The sequence below is a fragment of the Zonotrichia albicollis genome, chromosome 10 (assembly GCF_047830755.1).
Source record: "Zonotrichia albicollis isolate bZonAlb1 chromosome 10, bZonAlb1.hap1, whole genome shotgun sequence".
Taxonomy (NCBI): Eukaryota; Metazoa; Chordata; class Aves; order Passeriformes; family Passerellidae; genus Zonotrichia; species Zonotrichia albicollis.
In genome coordinates, this window is record NC_133828.1 from 7,346,808 (window position 1) to 7,361,990 (window position 15,183).

The 15,183-nt window shown below is 39.2% G+C and overlaps 1 long non-coding RNA gene across 5 annotated transcripts in view; it reads left to right on the forward strand.

Annotated features, from left to right (window-relative positions):
• The window catches only part of LOC141730425 (uncharacterized), a 101,518-nt gene that overhangs the window by 81,042 nt on the left and 5,293 nt on the right, over positions 1–15,183 (forward strand). For 3 of the 5 annotated variants that reach the window (XR_012581909.1, XR_012581906.1, XR_012581911.1), the window contains one exon: positions 13,881–14,062. The exons of the other annotated variants lie outside the window; for them this stretch is intronic. This is a non-coding gene — a long non-coding RNA (uncharacterized LOC141730425). Of the gene's footprint in view, positions 1–13,880; positions 14,063–15,183 lie in introns of those variants that run through there. 5 annotated transcript variants of the gene reach the window in all.

The window sequence follows — 15,183 nt, forward strand, 5'->3', positions numbered from 1 at the left end:
AGCTCAAGTTTCGCTTGTTTTGTTGTTTGTGGAGCAGTTTAGGGTATTTGGATGTGAGTGGCCAGGTGTTTCCAATATTGAACCTCTTCGTGTGGAAACGTGCACAGATAAGAGAGCTCAGTCTGTCACAAGCCTTGCTGCTGCTCTTTCGGCGTTTGAAGTTCTGACTTGAAAGGAGTGACTTCTGAGAGATCGAGGCACAGAGTCCCAGCCCCTCTCTTTCAGCAGGAACTCTGTGACAGAGATTCAGATTAGGAGCTGGACTCGTTCTCCAGTGAGTACCCCGTGCCTGGCTGGGAGCTGAGTGTGTTTGAGCCCCAGAGTGCTGCTTAGGCTCGCACCTCCCCTCTGAGAAGGCAAGGTCAGTATTTGTGCCCTTAGCACCTTGTGAATAACCATGTTTGATGCTGTTTCTTGCTTTCTTGTATTTTCATCTTTGGAAAGTAAGAGGGTTTTCTTCGAAGTGTGCTGTTACTGAAGTTGAGCTGTCTTTAAGTCTTGCAAAGACCATAGTTTGTAATTCTGTAACTTTTCAAGTTTGGAATGAGTTGAAACTTTTATTTCAACATACTGAAGTTCTCTGCTCTGTGCTTTAAGATCCAGGCAGGTTTGTACCCCTATTATTAAATACACAAAAGAATTAGGAGAATTCAGTGCTAAATTGTGAAAAAGGCAGCGTTGGTGTTTTCTTTTTTTTTCCTTTTTTTTTTTTCTCCCTGTGCTCTTCACGTGGTGAAGCTGTTTAAGTTTTTCTTACTTTTTTGCTTTGCCTGCAAACTCTGTTAATTCATTCTAGAAAAACATCAGTTGGGTAAACAGAAGTATTTATATGTGTAGCACTGCAACTCCTACTAAGATGCAAATTGTGCTGCAGGGAAGATAGTTTGGGCTTTTCTTTCCTCCTCGCTTTTCTTTTTTTGACAGTCGGTTAATAAAGACTCAACAATAAGCAGCTGCCTGTGATGTCATTTGGGACTTTGTCCACAGAGCTTGTATTTACAAGTACTGAGCAACTACACAGCAGCAGCAAACCCAACTATCAGCAAACTTCATGTCTGCTGTTACTGAAGGGCTTTGGTGCTGTGCAGGGTGTAGAAAGCTAACTCTGTTCTTCTAACCACAGACTTTTAAAGCTTGGTAAATAAACACTGGATAAACTCAAGAGAATTTCTGGACTGCAAAGACTTCTTACGGTTCTGAGTCCTCCAGGGCTGGCATGTTTTGACTGAGCTGCTGCAAGTAAGGCTTTTGCTGTTTTGGTGTTTTTATCATCTCTGTAAAGCTTATTTTCTCTAGGAGTGTGTCAGCGTTGCTATTTGTAGTTTTGTTTTAATTAAAAGAGCGGCAAGTATGTAGTTGTTAGGAGTAATTACAGCCATGCATCTGACTGCGGTTCAGGACAAATGAAAACTTCATTCTGGCTTTTGTTTGTATGAGATTGCACTGAAGTGGCTCTCTCTTAATTTAAGTGATGAAACTTTAGGATTCTTAAAAGTCTCCTGAGTGCTGTCATTAACTGAACAAAACCTGGACAGTCTGAAGATTGTTCTCTTGTAATTTAATTATTTTTATTTGAATATTCTTATATTTGAATATATTCATTTCAATATTTGAATTTTTAATATAAATTTCTTGTATTTTTTAGTACGGATTTATTTAAAAATTGTTTTGTTTCTTATGCAGGCATTTATTTCAAACACAACCTGATTATTTTTCACTTTTAGCTCCTGTTCAAGTTCTGGAGGTGTATAAGTTTAAAAGAGAGAATCATACAGTGCTTTGAAATGTGATACCTTTTGGATAGAATGAATTCTCAGTTATATGAGAAACTGTAATTTTTGTTTTGGGTGTTTATGTTAGGAATCACATCACATCCTGAAATATCAGAGTAGAAAAACTACCATTCTGGTAGCTGCTATGAAAAAACTTTGTGCTGCCTGCTGTTTGTGGGACACACCTCTGTTTCTGACCAGGGATTAACTAATTTTCAGGACAACTAGCTGTGGTTGGCATGGAATTATCTGTGTTTGACAGAGGAATAAACTGGTCCATAGATGTGGTTTATTAAAATATAGTTTACCCACTTCAAAAGCTGGTAACAAACCCTAGGTCTCTTGCTTCTCATTTCAATCTTTCACCAGAAGCCCATTCTAAATTACTGTAATTTCAGTTGTAGAGACTTTTTCTAGGATGTAACCTAATTCCAGTACTGTGTACGAGGAACTTTTTATTTCTGTTTACCTCTGTTTAATGATCTGTCTTTGTGAAGACAAAGCACATTTCTGAGGACTGAAATGAGAAAATTATGATTGGCAAGTGTATGAGGGTAAGTCAGTACAAATCAGTCAGATAGGAATTGAAGGATTCCTCATGAATTATACTATTTATTGTGGTTTGTTTTGCTTGCTACTGACTTTATTTGCAAGGCCTCTCGGTCTCACCCAGCAACAGATTTTTTGGGACTTCTTATTAAGGTCAGAGGGGCCACAACTGCAGATGCCCCTCTCAAGTGACCCTGTTTCTACAGCAGATCAAAACTGTCCAGCTCTTCTTTTTTGATGCTATAATGTGGCTTGGCATGTGGAGATACTGTGCAATTCAGGAGCTGTTGTTCTGTCTGTGCAATGGAAGCATATTCTCCTGGGGGTGGAGGGAACCAGCCTAAATTTAGCTCTGCATTAATACCATGGGAATGGCAAAGGATTTTGGTGTTTCAAATGGGTGTGTAAATAAGAGCATATTTTTATTCCTCAGGTGTTCATCCTCATTTTTTCAGAAATAATATTAAAAATTGTTATATGGTCTTTAAAAGATGCTTTTGTAGCTCAGAAACGTCCACCAAGTGCAGGAGTGAAGAGCAGAGAGTTGTGATAGATGCTTTGCTTTAGGCAGATAGAAAGGGTTTGATCCCTACCAGTGACTCCTGAGAGCAAATCTTTCCTTTCCTCTGTCTCCTTGCCGCCAGTAAAGATGATCTTGTAAACTGATTATTTACACTTGCAAAGTTTATTTTATATTGTTGGCAAATATACAAAGAGATTGTATAGATCTCTTTGTATACTTGTATAGATTGCGTATATGCAAAGTTTACAAAGGTATTGTTGGCAAATAAAAAGCCTTTGAAATCTTAAGAATAATTAGGACAAAGTGAGATTAAAAATCCCTACTCAGGTTCCAGTTATCCTTCTCTTCTTTAATTTTAAATGCAAATTCTAATGTGAATTTTACTGCTTTTAAAGAAAACTTCATGGGTTCCCATGGTATTGTTTTGTGCATGAATTGTGTATAAGTGTTTAGGGGGTTTAGATTTATGAAAGTAGAAATCCTGCCCCAGTAAATGCAAAGCAGGAGGGTACAATTCCACTTTAGTCATGAGCTAATCTTCAGATAATTCCCTTAAAAGCAGAAGCAGACACTCAAAACCTGATGAGCCCGTGGGCATCCAATTTTCATTTTCCTCTTTTGCATTTTCCTTCTCACATTTACATTTTCTTTCTTATATACCAATGTGGCAAATTAGGATATTAGATTGAGCTCACTTTTCAGCCAAGGGATCCCCTGGTTGGATTTTTCCTGAGAAATCTGCCCAAAGATACTGAGTATAATCTGATAATATTCTGGGATGGCATTAAGAGGGACAATCGCCAAGAGAATGTCAATTCTTTGGGCTTTCTCACCGTCTGAAAAGGAATGGAATAAGAGCAGACTCCAGCCTGTAATCATCTGACAAGTGGGATTGGGGCTGGATAAAAGGCAGGGAACAAAGGTGTCAGAGGGAATCTCAGCTGGCTGGGGGGCTCAGCTCGGTGCAGCCAGGGCCAAATGCAGCAGGATGCTCTGCAGCTCCTGTGTGGCTCTGCACGTGCTCAGCTTCTGGCAGGACCGCAGTGATGCTGGGGAAAAATCCATGCCAAAGCTGCCAGAACACCTTCAGATGTTAAAGCATGTAATATGCTGTTTTATTACTGAAACAGGATAAATGTACAATGTAAATAGAACATGAGCCATTAACACTTGTAATTCGCTGTTCTGTAATGTTTTCTGATACTGCTTGTGCAGCATGCAGGAACCTGAATCACATTAGGTTTCCCCTGATGGTTACATGAATTAGTCATGATGTTTTCAGGATGAAAAGTTAGATAGCTATGATGTGAAAAACACTGAGAAATCTTTTTTGTGCCCATTGCTTGGCACTGAGGTGGATCAGATAAACGGGGTTTGTACAGTGGCAATGGCTTCTGGAAACGGGCTGTGACATTGCCTGTGGGCTGTGAATGAGGCAGGCCCTGAAAAGCAGGTTGGATTATAAAGCAGTGGATAAAAATTATGTTGCCTATGGCCTATTAATATTGACACACAGCAAGAACAAATGCCACTGTTAAACTGCATGTTTGATAAGCTTTCCACAGGACAATCCCATTTGTTTCCAGAGCCAAACCAGCCTTGGATAGTGTGTGCACACAATAGGTCTGGACAGAATCAAATGCATGTCACAAATTATTTTCTTTGACAATGCTAATTGATTATTATAATTCATCGTTATCTAAATTGTTAAATTCAATACTTTACCGCGTCTTTTGTTTCTTTGTTGCTCAGACATAATACAAAAAGGAAGAGTTAATTACCACATGCAACAACACAGGCAAATTTCATTGTCTGCTTCACTTTGATTGAAGCTGTATTGAATCACCACTGTGGATTTTCAGCAATGGTGGAGAAAAGAAGGAATTCTTTTGCAGTGAAGTTGCTTTTGGTGGTAGTTAGCATTTGTGTTTCAAACAGTATCCTTTTGGCAGCTGGGCTCTATTATGCTTGTTTTGCCTATACTAAATATTACCTAATAGTGCAAACTGAAATCACATTGTGCATCAGTCCTGTGGGGAATCAGTGGCAATTCTTGAGGAACACAGCACAACTTGACACAAGTAGAAGGATTGCATTTGTTTCTAAAATTACTTACTCCTCTAGATATGAGCACTTGACTTGTTTTTTCAGTGCTCTGTTGATGGCCAGAGCTGCATCTGGTGGGAAGTAATGCTCTCCTCAAGGGAATTCTGGAGAGATTAAGTGATGACTTAATTTATGCAAAGTCCTAAAACTCTGCTCTACCCTATCTTGTAAGATTTGATGTGACTGCTGTAAAATGTAGGATCTTTTCTGCTGCTCTGAAGTGATCTGATGAAATGGTACATTGTGTTAAGATTTTGGGGGGTTATTTTGCCAGTAGAGGGCCGTGTTAAACTGGATAAAACACCTCCCTCTTGGACTCACATTTTCAGTGAGGAACAGCTTAGACCATATGGTTGTTTTCAACAGCAAAATGAGTAAATAATTAGATCTTTTAGAAGCTATTGAATGATTAATTATTTAAAATCAGAATCACATCACTTTTACAGTGCGACACAGTTCTGTGTCAGTGTAATCAGACTGAATTCTGGCCTTCAAAATACATCACACCTACCTGTTTATTCTGAATTGTTCAAGGTTGATAGATAGAGCCCTAATAAGTCATTAAGCTGACGTGATATACAGCAGCAGCATGTGCTTTTGCTATAATGACACAAATGAGAAAAGAATTGTTTTTCAGAGGTACAATCACGTTTGCTTTTGATGTGGCCTATAAACTAGAACTCATTATTCAGGCTGTAGTGCTGCAGGAGTTGACCTTTGGCAAAATATTTTGTTATCCTCAATCTTTTATACAGGCCTTTTGTGAACTCTGCTCAGCTCTCATTTTGCTGATTGCATTTAAAGTCATTTATTGCACAGTGTTTGCCCTTCTAGCAGATGTTAAAGGATTCACTGCCTCCCCCTTAAAGGCTACTCCTCCTCAGCATCTAATTATAACCTACACAAAAGATTAACAGATGTTATAATTGTCTTTACTCATTGATTAAATAGTTTCTGCATGATTTGCTCTCTCTTCCTCTCATTGCTGATTTGTGAGGTCTTTCTGGATGAGGCTCATGCATCTGCAATTTGTTAACAGTGCTGTCTTCAGTTTTTAACTTTTTGTGATTGTGGCTCAGTTTGAACAGGTTATTGCTATTCTGCTGGGCAATGTGACAGAAATGTGTTAAAAACAGGTGCATGAATACTTGCTTTGCACACGTTCCTGATCTTCCTCTTCCTTTTAACCACTCCATCTAAAACATATGTGAAATGCAGACTCATTTTAATGGATTTAAACTGAAGGCTGGAGGGGTAAATGCTGAGTTGCTTAGCAGTGGTTTTGTCCCTATATTTCAGTTGCCACTTGCAGAGGAAATTAGTAGCTGATAAAATCAGTTTAGGAAGAAAATTCCTAGGAGGAATTTTCTAGTAAGACTTTCCTAGTAGGACCATTAGAAAACTGTAGGTTTTTTTAATGAGGTTCATCTCTCTCACCTTTTCACAAAATTAAGATTATTTTGTTATTGGGCTAATTAATCTTGTCTGTGTTTTGTTCCCATGTTGAGGTGGGGGCTCTGTTCTTGGATGGATCCATAGTCCTTCCCCTACAGCACAACAGTGCTAACTTAGCAACTGTTGTTTTATGTTCTTATAAATCTTATGGCATCTTGAACAGGACCAGACCAAACAATGTTCCTCTTCAGAGGGGTAACACATCTTGCACTGGGAATTGATTCTACCAAAGTGTTCCTTCCCTGTTTGGATTCTGTACAAGGTTTTCCTACTTCCTTCACTAACACAGATGTGAATAAATGATAAGTCTACAAAAGCTTCCATGGTTGTCTTGGGAAGTCTCAGTTCTGTGGAGCTGCATCTGTCCCAAGGTCTAAGCCTGAAGGGCTTTGACTTGCTTTGCTCCAAACTGGTGCAACAAGAAAGAAAATGAATGAAAAATATTTTGTCACATGTTCTCAGACAAAATCTCTTAATGGGTTAAAGAGAAACAGGTTAAAGGTTTGAATTATGGGCTGGGTTATTCAAAAGACTTAAAGTATTGTGATGTTTCCCCAGCTCATCCCCCAAATCCTCCTCAAACACAAAGCTGTTTCCTTGATTCCTAGCCAGAGAAGCACCTCTTTTTGAGGTTGGGTTCACCTTCTCTGGCCAAAAGCATTTTAGCATTTTTTACTACCAAAAATACTTGAGCTCTCTGTGGATGTCTGGGATTATTGATTCAATTATTGTTGGTTCATGCATATGTGGGACACCCTGTCCCATTCTATTTTGTTGGTGCTGTGTGTATTCTTCTCTTTACAGAGAACACCATACATGGTGCTGGCTGTGAGATTTTGATAGAGAACCTGCAGTACTTTTGGTTTTTATTTGGTTTTTAATGCTGGTACCTAATGTGTAATTAATGAATTTTAATAGTGTGATTGATAATCTTTGCAGTGCACAAAAACATTTGTCCAGGGACTCAAAACTGCTCTAGAAACAGAGGTACTTTGTTTGTGAGATTAGCAAAGAACACTGTATTCCCCCTTGTCTTTAAATGACATCTCTGTGCCCCTGAATACTTTGAATTTATGAGCTGGGGGGAGCAGATTATAGATTCTTAATAAGAAAATTCCAGGGTGCCAACTGTGCTTGCAAAGTGTATTTTAATCATATAGACACCTGTCTACTACCAACTTGTAATATTTCTTAGAGGTCACTGAGCAGCCAGCCAGCTGATGGAAATCACTTTTATTCAATATCAATCTTATCTGAGTTTGAAACACTAATCCAGAGGCAAAATGCTAAAATCCCAATTATCAATAATGAAAACTGTCTAATGCCCATATTATGCTGGAGGTAAAAGGCCCAGGTTCTCATTGCAGTTACATATGAGAAAAACTTAGAAAATACTAAAAGTTCAGCCAAGTCATTAAGGATTTTTTACACCTGCTGCTATGAAGGAAAGCATTAAAATGAAACCTGGTGTAACATTTTAATAGCCAGCTCTCTGTTATGTCACTGCCTGCTAGCTCTTACTTTTGAGACCAATATCTTCATCTGGATTTTGAGATTGCGCAGTAAATGAAAGAGACCACCAAAAGACTGGCAAGGGTAGCACAATCTACAAGGCCTCTGCTTGTCTCTCTGCTTAAGAATCTGTAGACTTTTCTAGAATTTAATGATGTACTTTGCTAAAACTAGTAAATTCCTTCCCTTAAGCTGCAGTTCTGTCCTGATGCTATTGATTGGGAATGCATCTTGATGTTCATGACAAGCCAGTTCTGTCATTTATAGTTACCAATTTGTCTTTAATCAAGTGAGTTACTTTTCTTTTTGAATACCAGAAAATTCTTCTGTGGCAAGGAAAAACTTTCATAAGACATTGCCAAGAATTTATCACTTAGATGATAGTTTTGGGTGCAGGCCTGGGATCAGAATGGTTTGTAAGGTACACAGCCACAAACCCTAGGCAGAGTTTTCCTTGCTCCTAGCAGGGAGCAAATCTTACTGATGGGTCCTGTCTCCCCAGAAAAACACTGAAATGTCCCTTTTACCCACTGGCTGCTCGCTTGAAAACTAATTATGCTTTACCTGTTTTCCTTATTCCTCTTCCCCTGAATTCCAGGGTTGGATCCCATGTGTTACTGGGGATTCTGAGCTTGGATGCAGAGTTCAAGAGTTTACAGTTCTGATGGCTCAGCCAGCCGTGAGGCAAAGCAGAAGCAGAGATTTAACTCACAGGATCCTCATCCAAGAAGGGGCGAAAGATGTGTGTATTTAGGGCACACCTTTAGGCAAGAAGTCCCATGAAGGCCCCACCTGGCTTCTTCTTTTCTTTTTTCTTCCCTTTCCTGGAGTCCCATTCAGAGTTTCTCTTCTCTCCAATAGCTGCAGGTAATATTAATGTGAGCCAGCAAGAAAAATCAAACATGAACAGCACTAAAGACTGCAGCAACCTGCTTAATTCCTCCACTATTAAAGAAAAATATGGGCCTGCCCTAATTATTTTTTTTAATGCTGCTTTAATGCTTCCTAGTTTCCCCTGCAGGGAAAATGGGTTTAAATCTGTGGAGGGAGTAGAGGATATCTGTCTCACCTATGTAGCTGCTTTTGGTGGCAGAATCTTTTCTTTGCTGGCTTTAATTCAGTTCTAGCTGAATTTCTCCCATCAAATTAATTTTGACAGAACAGCAAAGATGTGAATGAGAACTGAGTGTCTTCCACTGCACAGAGCAGGGTTTGGAGAGAGGATTATTCTCCTGTTTGAGTTTATAGTGATGTGCACATCTGGTAGATAGAGAAGAGTAATGACACAGAGAAGTAGCACTAATAGAAAGTTTCACTATTAAAATCTTTGACAAAGAGGATTTATTCAGGAAATGACACATATACTACTACCTTCACAGGGCAGTGGAGAAACAGAGACAGGAGAAGTCACTGAATTTTCTAAATCTCCAACTCAAAATATGGGCAAACACTTAGGGTTTACCTGAAATGAACCAAGCATATCCTTTTCTTCCTTGCTTACACTCAAAACAGGTTTTTTTCCAATCCACTCTGAATTAGTAAACCTTATATAGAAAAAACCCCAAACTTTTAAAGGTTATATTTAGTCTTCAAATTCACAGTGGGTCATTTAGAACATGCAAGTGTATTAACACTTTTCCATACTAATAATACTTTTTATTTCCCAGCTGAATTTTGAGCTAAATAGAAATATTGAATAACTTTGGTTATTGCAAGTCTAGAGAGGTGCATAAGCTATACACTTAAAGGCTTTATTTGAATCTGCATAGCATTACTTCCAAGAAATAATCTAGGTAAAATTCTCCACTTGGAGTCATTACATGAATTCTATAGAAAAAAAATGGTTGAAAAATTCTGTGCCAGCCCAACTGTTGTTTCTAAAAGCAAAGACATCTTTCAGATTTTAGTGAAAAACTGACTTAAAAATTGCCAGTAGTTTTGGTTTGGTTTGTGTTCTTTTGTTTTGTTTTTTTCTTTTTAGTTGGACTGTTTTGATTTTGCATTCAAAATGGACAGATGCTTGAGAGAGAGATTAAGGAATCCTAATAGTATAGCTCATTTCTTTCTAATATTTTCTGGATAGTATTGTATCCATAATCTCAGAGTGTTGAATTATTATCTGTAATGGCAGTCTCTATTGGCACTGACATTTCACTTGGTAGATGAGCACAGGTGAGCTAAAGACTGAGAGAATCATATAAAACATAGAAGATCTATGAACCTTTTAAGTAGAAAATTCATTATTTTTTTTTTAATTTACATTTTTATTGCATTTCTGGCAGATGGAGAAATTAGAAATCAGTGTGTGACAAACAGTCTTCATACTGAGGAACTGGAATAAGCACTGCCAGCAGCTGATGGCATGGGGAGGAAGGAGAGAGTAACATTTTTTCAAATGCAAAAGCCTTTAATTGTCTTTAATGTGGATGAACTACTGCAAAGTACAGAGATGCTGAGACAAAAGACTTTTCTTCCTCATCAGGGTTGTTGGACATCTCACTTCTGGCAATATTCTCACTTTCAGTGTTTTGGTTTTTTTGTACTTCATCCTGCCCCATTTTTTCATATGACAAGGGTTCCTTTGATTCTCTGCATCGGATTTCACTTTAGGTAATTTCTTCAGCCACTCAGCATCATTTCCCCTTCTTTATTTCTTTTCAGCCCACCGTCAATAAACCTAATCAATTTCTTGCTGTCCCTACTGTTAGGATATGTCCCTCAAACTTGTGTGGATGGTCATTCCTTGACATTTTAGTCTCCTCTTTGTCATTGTTTAAAGCTGCTATGAAGGGACTGGTTATTCATTCCCCACCAAAGTCAATACTTTAATCATCTTTGCTGCAATTGTATGAATTCCATAAAGTTTGTCTCTATCCTTTTGGCTCAGGCTGAATTCAGCAACAGAGATGAGATTGTTCTAAAATTGCAGGGATAAGAGGTGGACGGCTGCTTGGTATGCCAACACTGTGCAGAGTTCTGTCACCATTAAGAAAATATGCATGAAGACAGAACATCATTCACTTTTAATGTTTCCTTGATAGTTTTCTTGGCCATAAGCTGAAGGTGGATTCAATCAATGTGTATCAATTCCTTTCAATTTTATGCTCTTGATATCCCACAGTCCTACATGCTCTGCTGTGTAAGAATAAAGTGAACTTATATTGGCTGGGATATCTCCCTGGGGTTTTTCTTTATGTATTCTCATCAGTGTGTACAGAATACATCCCACAAAAAACCTGAAGGTGGTAGAGCTGAGTTGTACCCTGTCACCTTTCTGCTGTGACCATGAGGTACAGACACTGCTGAAGCATGCATGAGAGTTGCAGCTGAATTCTTTCAGGTCATCCTTAGGTGACCTAAGGTCAGCTGAAATGTGAATAGTCTTTTAGCTTCTGCAAAGGCTCAAAAGGTGGGGAACCATTTGAAGGATTTCGGTGCTCCTTATGGGAGCTAGATTAGTTCTAGCACCTCCAAATTCTGCTCTGGTACCATGTCTCTTGTGTCTTGTCCATAGCAGTGAGCAGAGATGGCTGCAGAGTCCAAGGACCCGTAGCTGTCCTGACTGCACAGATTTACAGAGCTCTGAAGGCATTTGCACAGAAAAATAAGTGACACATGATTTTTCTCTGATAGAAATATGCGTGGTGTTCTGTGTGGGCAGCACCTGGAGCTGCCCAGCTGACTGGGGCTGTGTGTTCTTGCTTTGCTCCCTGTTAGTCCACCCCCTCTAACCAGGGGCTCAGTTCTGCTCTGGCTGGAGGAGATCAGTGCTCTTTCCCCTCTTGTTCTTCCCCAGGGTGGACTTTAGTCATGGTGGGGTGGAGGAGGAGATATTTTCACATTATGCAAATGGCAGAGTGGAGCCCTTTCTCAGCTGCCCCTTGCCAGGTCACAGAGGGATGGCAGGCATTTCACTGTAGCTTATCTTCCTTTATTTTTCACAGGACATAACGGGATTATGAGCTTGATCCACCTTCTTTTCTGGGCTGTTATTGAACTAATACCTTCATCATGAGGTTATTGCCTGTAATGTAAGGACATCCCCTGGCCCACTGGGAGTGTCTGTACAACAAGGTGAAATGTGAGACACTGTGTTACAACCCACAAAGCCCCAGATTCATTAGGAGCAAATTCTGCAGCCTAGACGCTGACATTTCCCTCTGATGCAAATGAGTTTGGTTATCTAAGGATACGCAGAGCTGGATACTGAACATGTTACTAGTAACTAAGGAAACATTTTTTACAATACTTACTTTCTACAGGGAGTTTTCCTTTGAGCCATGCGAACATTTTGAAGTGTTACCCAGTGCTCAGAGGAGTAAAACCAGATGTCTGAACACTTTGTTAAGATGGTTTAATAATTCTTCATATCCACTGAGCTGGAATACCACACAAAATAAATGATCTTTTATTCCTTTAATCTCTGCTGGCAAGGAGGACCAAAAGGAGTTGCATTTATTTGGGATACTGTGACCATCACAGACACCATCATCTCTTTTAGCAACGCAGGTGGGAGGGGTGGAGTGCACACAATGAACTGATGATTTTTAGTGGTCCCTCTGGACCATGATTACAACAGATGGGCAGGCAAAAGAGATGCTGACTGAAGTGCATCTGCCTCAGAGAGGGAGGGATCTTTAGGCACATTTCAAAAGCTCCTAGTTCCAGTTTCAAAAACTGAATTGGCAATCCACCATTGCTTGCAACAGAGACCCTGATACAGATCTTACACGTAGGTCTGAAATTCTTGGACTTTGGTGAACAGTGCTTTGACTTATACCAATAAAAGAAAAAATGAGAAGAAAACAAAAATCAAACTGAGCAAAAAAATAGAGAATTCGACTATGTGTTTTAAATTCTTCAGTTAGTTATCAAACTGATTTGGATGCTGGATTTAATTGCATTTATTTTTCTGAATATTGGAACATATTAGATGAACTGGATGTCCTTGCCTCTAAAGAAGATTTGTAATTCAATGTTTGAGATTTTTGTTGAGTCCCTGCTGCCAACCTGCCACTTTACCATGAGAAATAACTAACCTCATTAATGATGTTCTAGGTTAGAGGTTACATCTAGTTGATGTCAGAGGAGTCTTTATCGGGATATAAATGGGGTGTTTGCTTTTGAGCCTCAAATCACCACATAGCCCTGTAGGTGTGTGAACAGTAACAGTGAAATTTCCTCAGGTCCTGGAGCTCAGCTTCTGCAGGTGGCTGGAACTGACTATTTCTGACTAAGCTCAGCTGTGGTTCCCAGGGGAGGCAAATGTGTGTTGAAAGCCCCAGAGGCAGCTGCTGATGAGTTCAGAGCATGCCTTTTGCAGGTTAACAGCCTTGCATTGCTGAAAGAGGCTCAGTGACTAAGGGAGTCCGTGTTTACCACATAATAACCGATTTCACATATTTTATAATGGTTTTTGGTAATAAATAATATATAATAATAGGTGGTTAGAAGCTGAGCCAAGAAATGGGAGCTTTGGATCTAATGTTTCCTTCAGCATGAATAGCCTCAGTCATGCTAGGATATCTCTGTCTTGGTTACAGGTCTTACAGTGTTCTGAAGGATTTGATTTCAGTGCACAAGCTAAGGATACAGAAACACCATTGTCATAATCTGTTTTTTATTGATGATAACACTATAATGTCTCCTTTTTCTTCCCCTGCTGTCCTGACTACAGATTCATGCATTCTATCTGCTTATCTTTCACCATTTTTGTCATGATAATTTTATTGCATGATATGAATGCTTCATATGTCCCATAAAAGCAAACAGGGAAGGGTAATCCTTTGACCTTTCAACATTCTTTGGTGTAATTTACTGGCGATTGCTCTCCTCCCTGAGGCATGGCCCTGAAATCCTATGATAAAAATGGACAGCCAATCCAAATAGAAAACACTGAAAAGGTTAAAGCTTTGATTATGTTAGTCTATAAATGTTCATAGTCTTTTTTTTTTTTCTGCCAGAAAGAAAACGAGAGCTGAAAATGGCAATGGATGAATCATGCTTATTACAGAATATGGAAATGATATTGGTTCGACCTGTTCCTGTTAATGCTGAAAGAATATAATCTTGAGCCCTCTCATTTTATGTCACTGCAACCCACCTTATCCTCTTAAATGAATGCATGCATCCATTTAATTAACCTGGTGAGATACTGAGATATAAATCTTTTAAATGCTTCTCATGCAATTCATCTTGACAGCTGTCGTAGTAATAACATCTTTAATGCCGTATTCTTTATTTTCTCATGTATTGAAATTCCTGGTATTATTTTGAGCACAGTGATAGGTTTTCTGGATTTAAGCCCTTAATCTTAACTTGTTTAAATCCTCAGTGCAGTGCAATAGAAAGCTTTACTGGTTGTTTAGTTTGCTGAATAAATGGAAGATTACTTTGCATGAAGAAAGCGTAAATATGTTTTGCAAACTGTGGCTGAAACATGGTGGAATTTGGAGCTGGGATGCTTTCTTTCAAATGTTGTGTTTCTAGAACATGCTAGTGAGTCTCTTCTTTGCTGGCAAGTGATCACCAGTCAGAAATTGCATGAGACCATCCTATGTGCTCTGCTGATTCCCTTATGAGGGATGGGGTAAGGGCAGGAGAGATCATTTGGCTCTGAAATGAGTCAACCCTTTATAGACTGCTGTGTGTCAATGTCATTGTACTTCATTAAAATAATAAAAAAATCAAAGAATCTTGGGATAGTTAGGAAATCATTTAGTCCAACACCCTGCCAAGGAAGAGTGGAAGATGAGAAGGTTCCTTGTCTAGCTCTGGCCCTTCCCACACTTCTTTGGGGGGCTTCTTTATCATGGCCTGGTATATGATGGGCAGATAGTGGTAGGACAAGGGGGAACGATTTCAAACTAATAGAAGAGAGATTTTGTGTTAGGTGTTAGAAATCCTTTACTCAGAGGGTGGTGGATCAGTTGTGGATGCCCCATCCCTAACAGTGTTTGAGGCCAGGTTGGATGGGGCTTGAAGCAACTTGGTCTAGTTGGGTGGCATCCCTACACATGTTAGGGGGTCAGAACAAGATGATCTTTAAGGTCCATTTCAACCCAAGCCATTCTGTGATTCCATGACTGCTGGAAAGTTTTCAGTCAGAGCTACAGGACCACTGAATTAGGGAGTGTTTTGGGTCACAAAACAACTTGCAGGGCACAGTTGACTCTGGGCACTGCCTGTACAGTTCCAATAAACTTTCTAAGAGCTTTAGAGACTGTAAGATATTTGGGGTGTATGAAAATTATTATTCCACAGGAA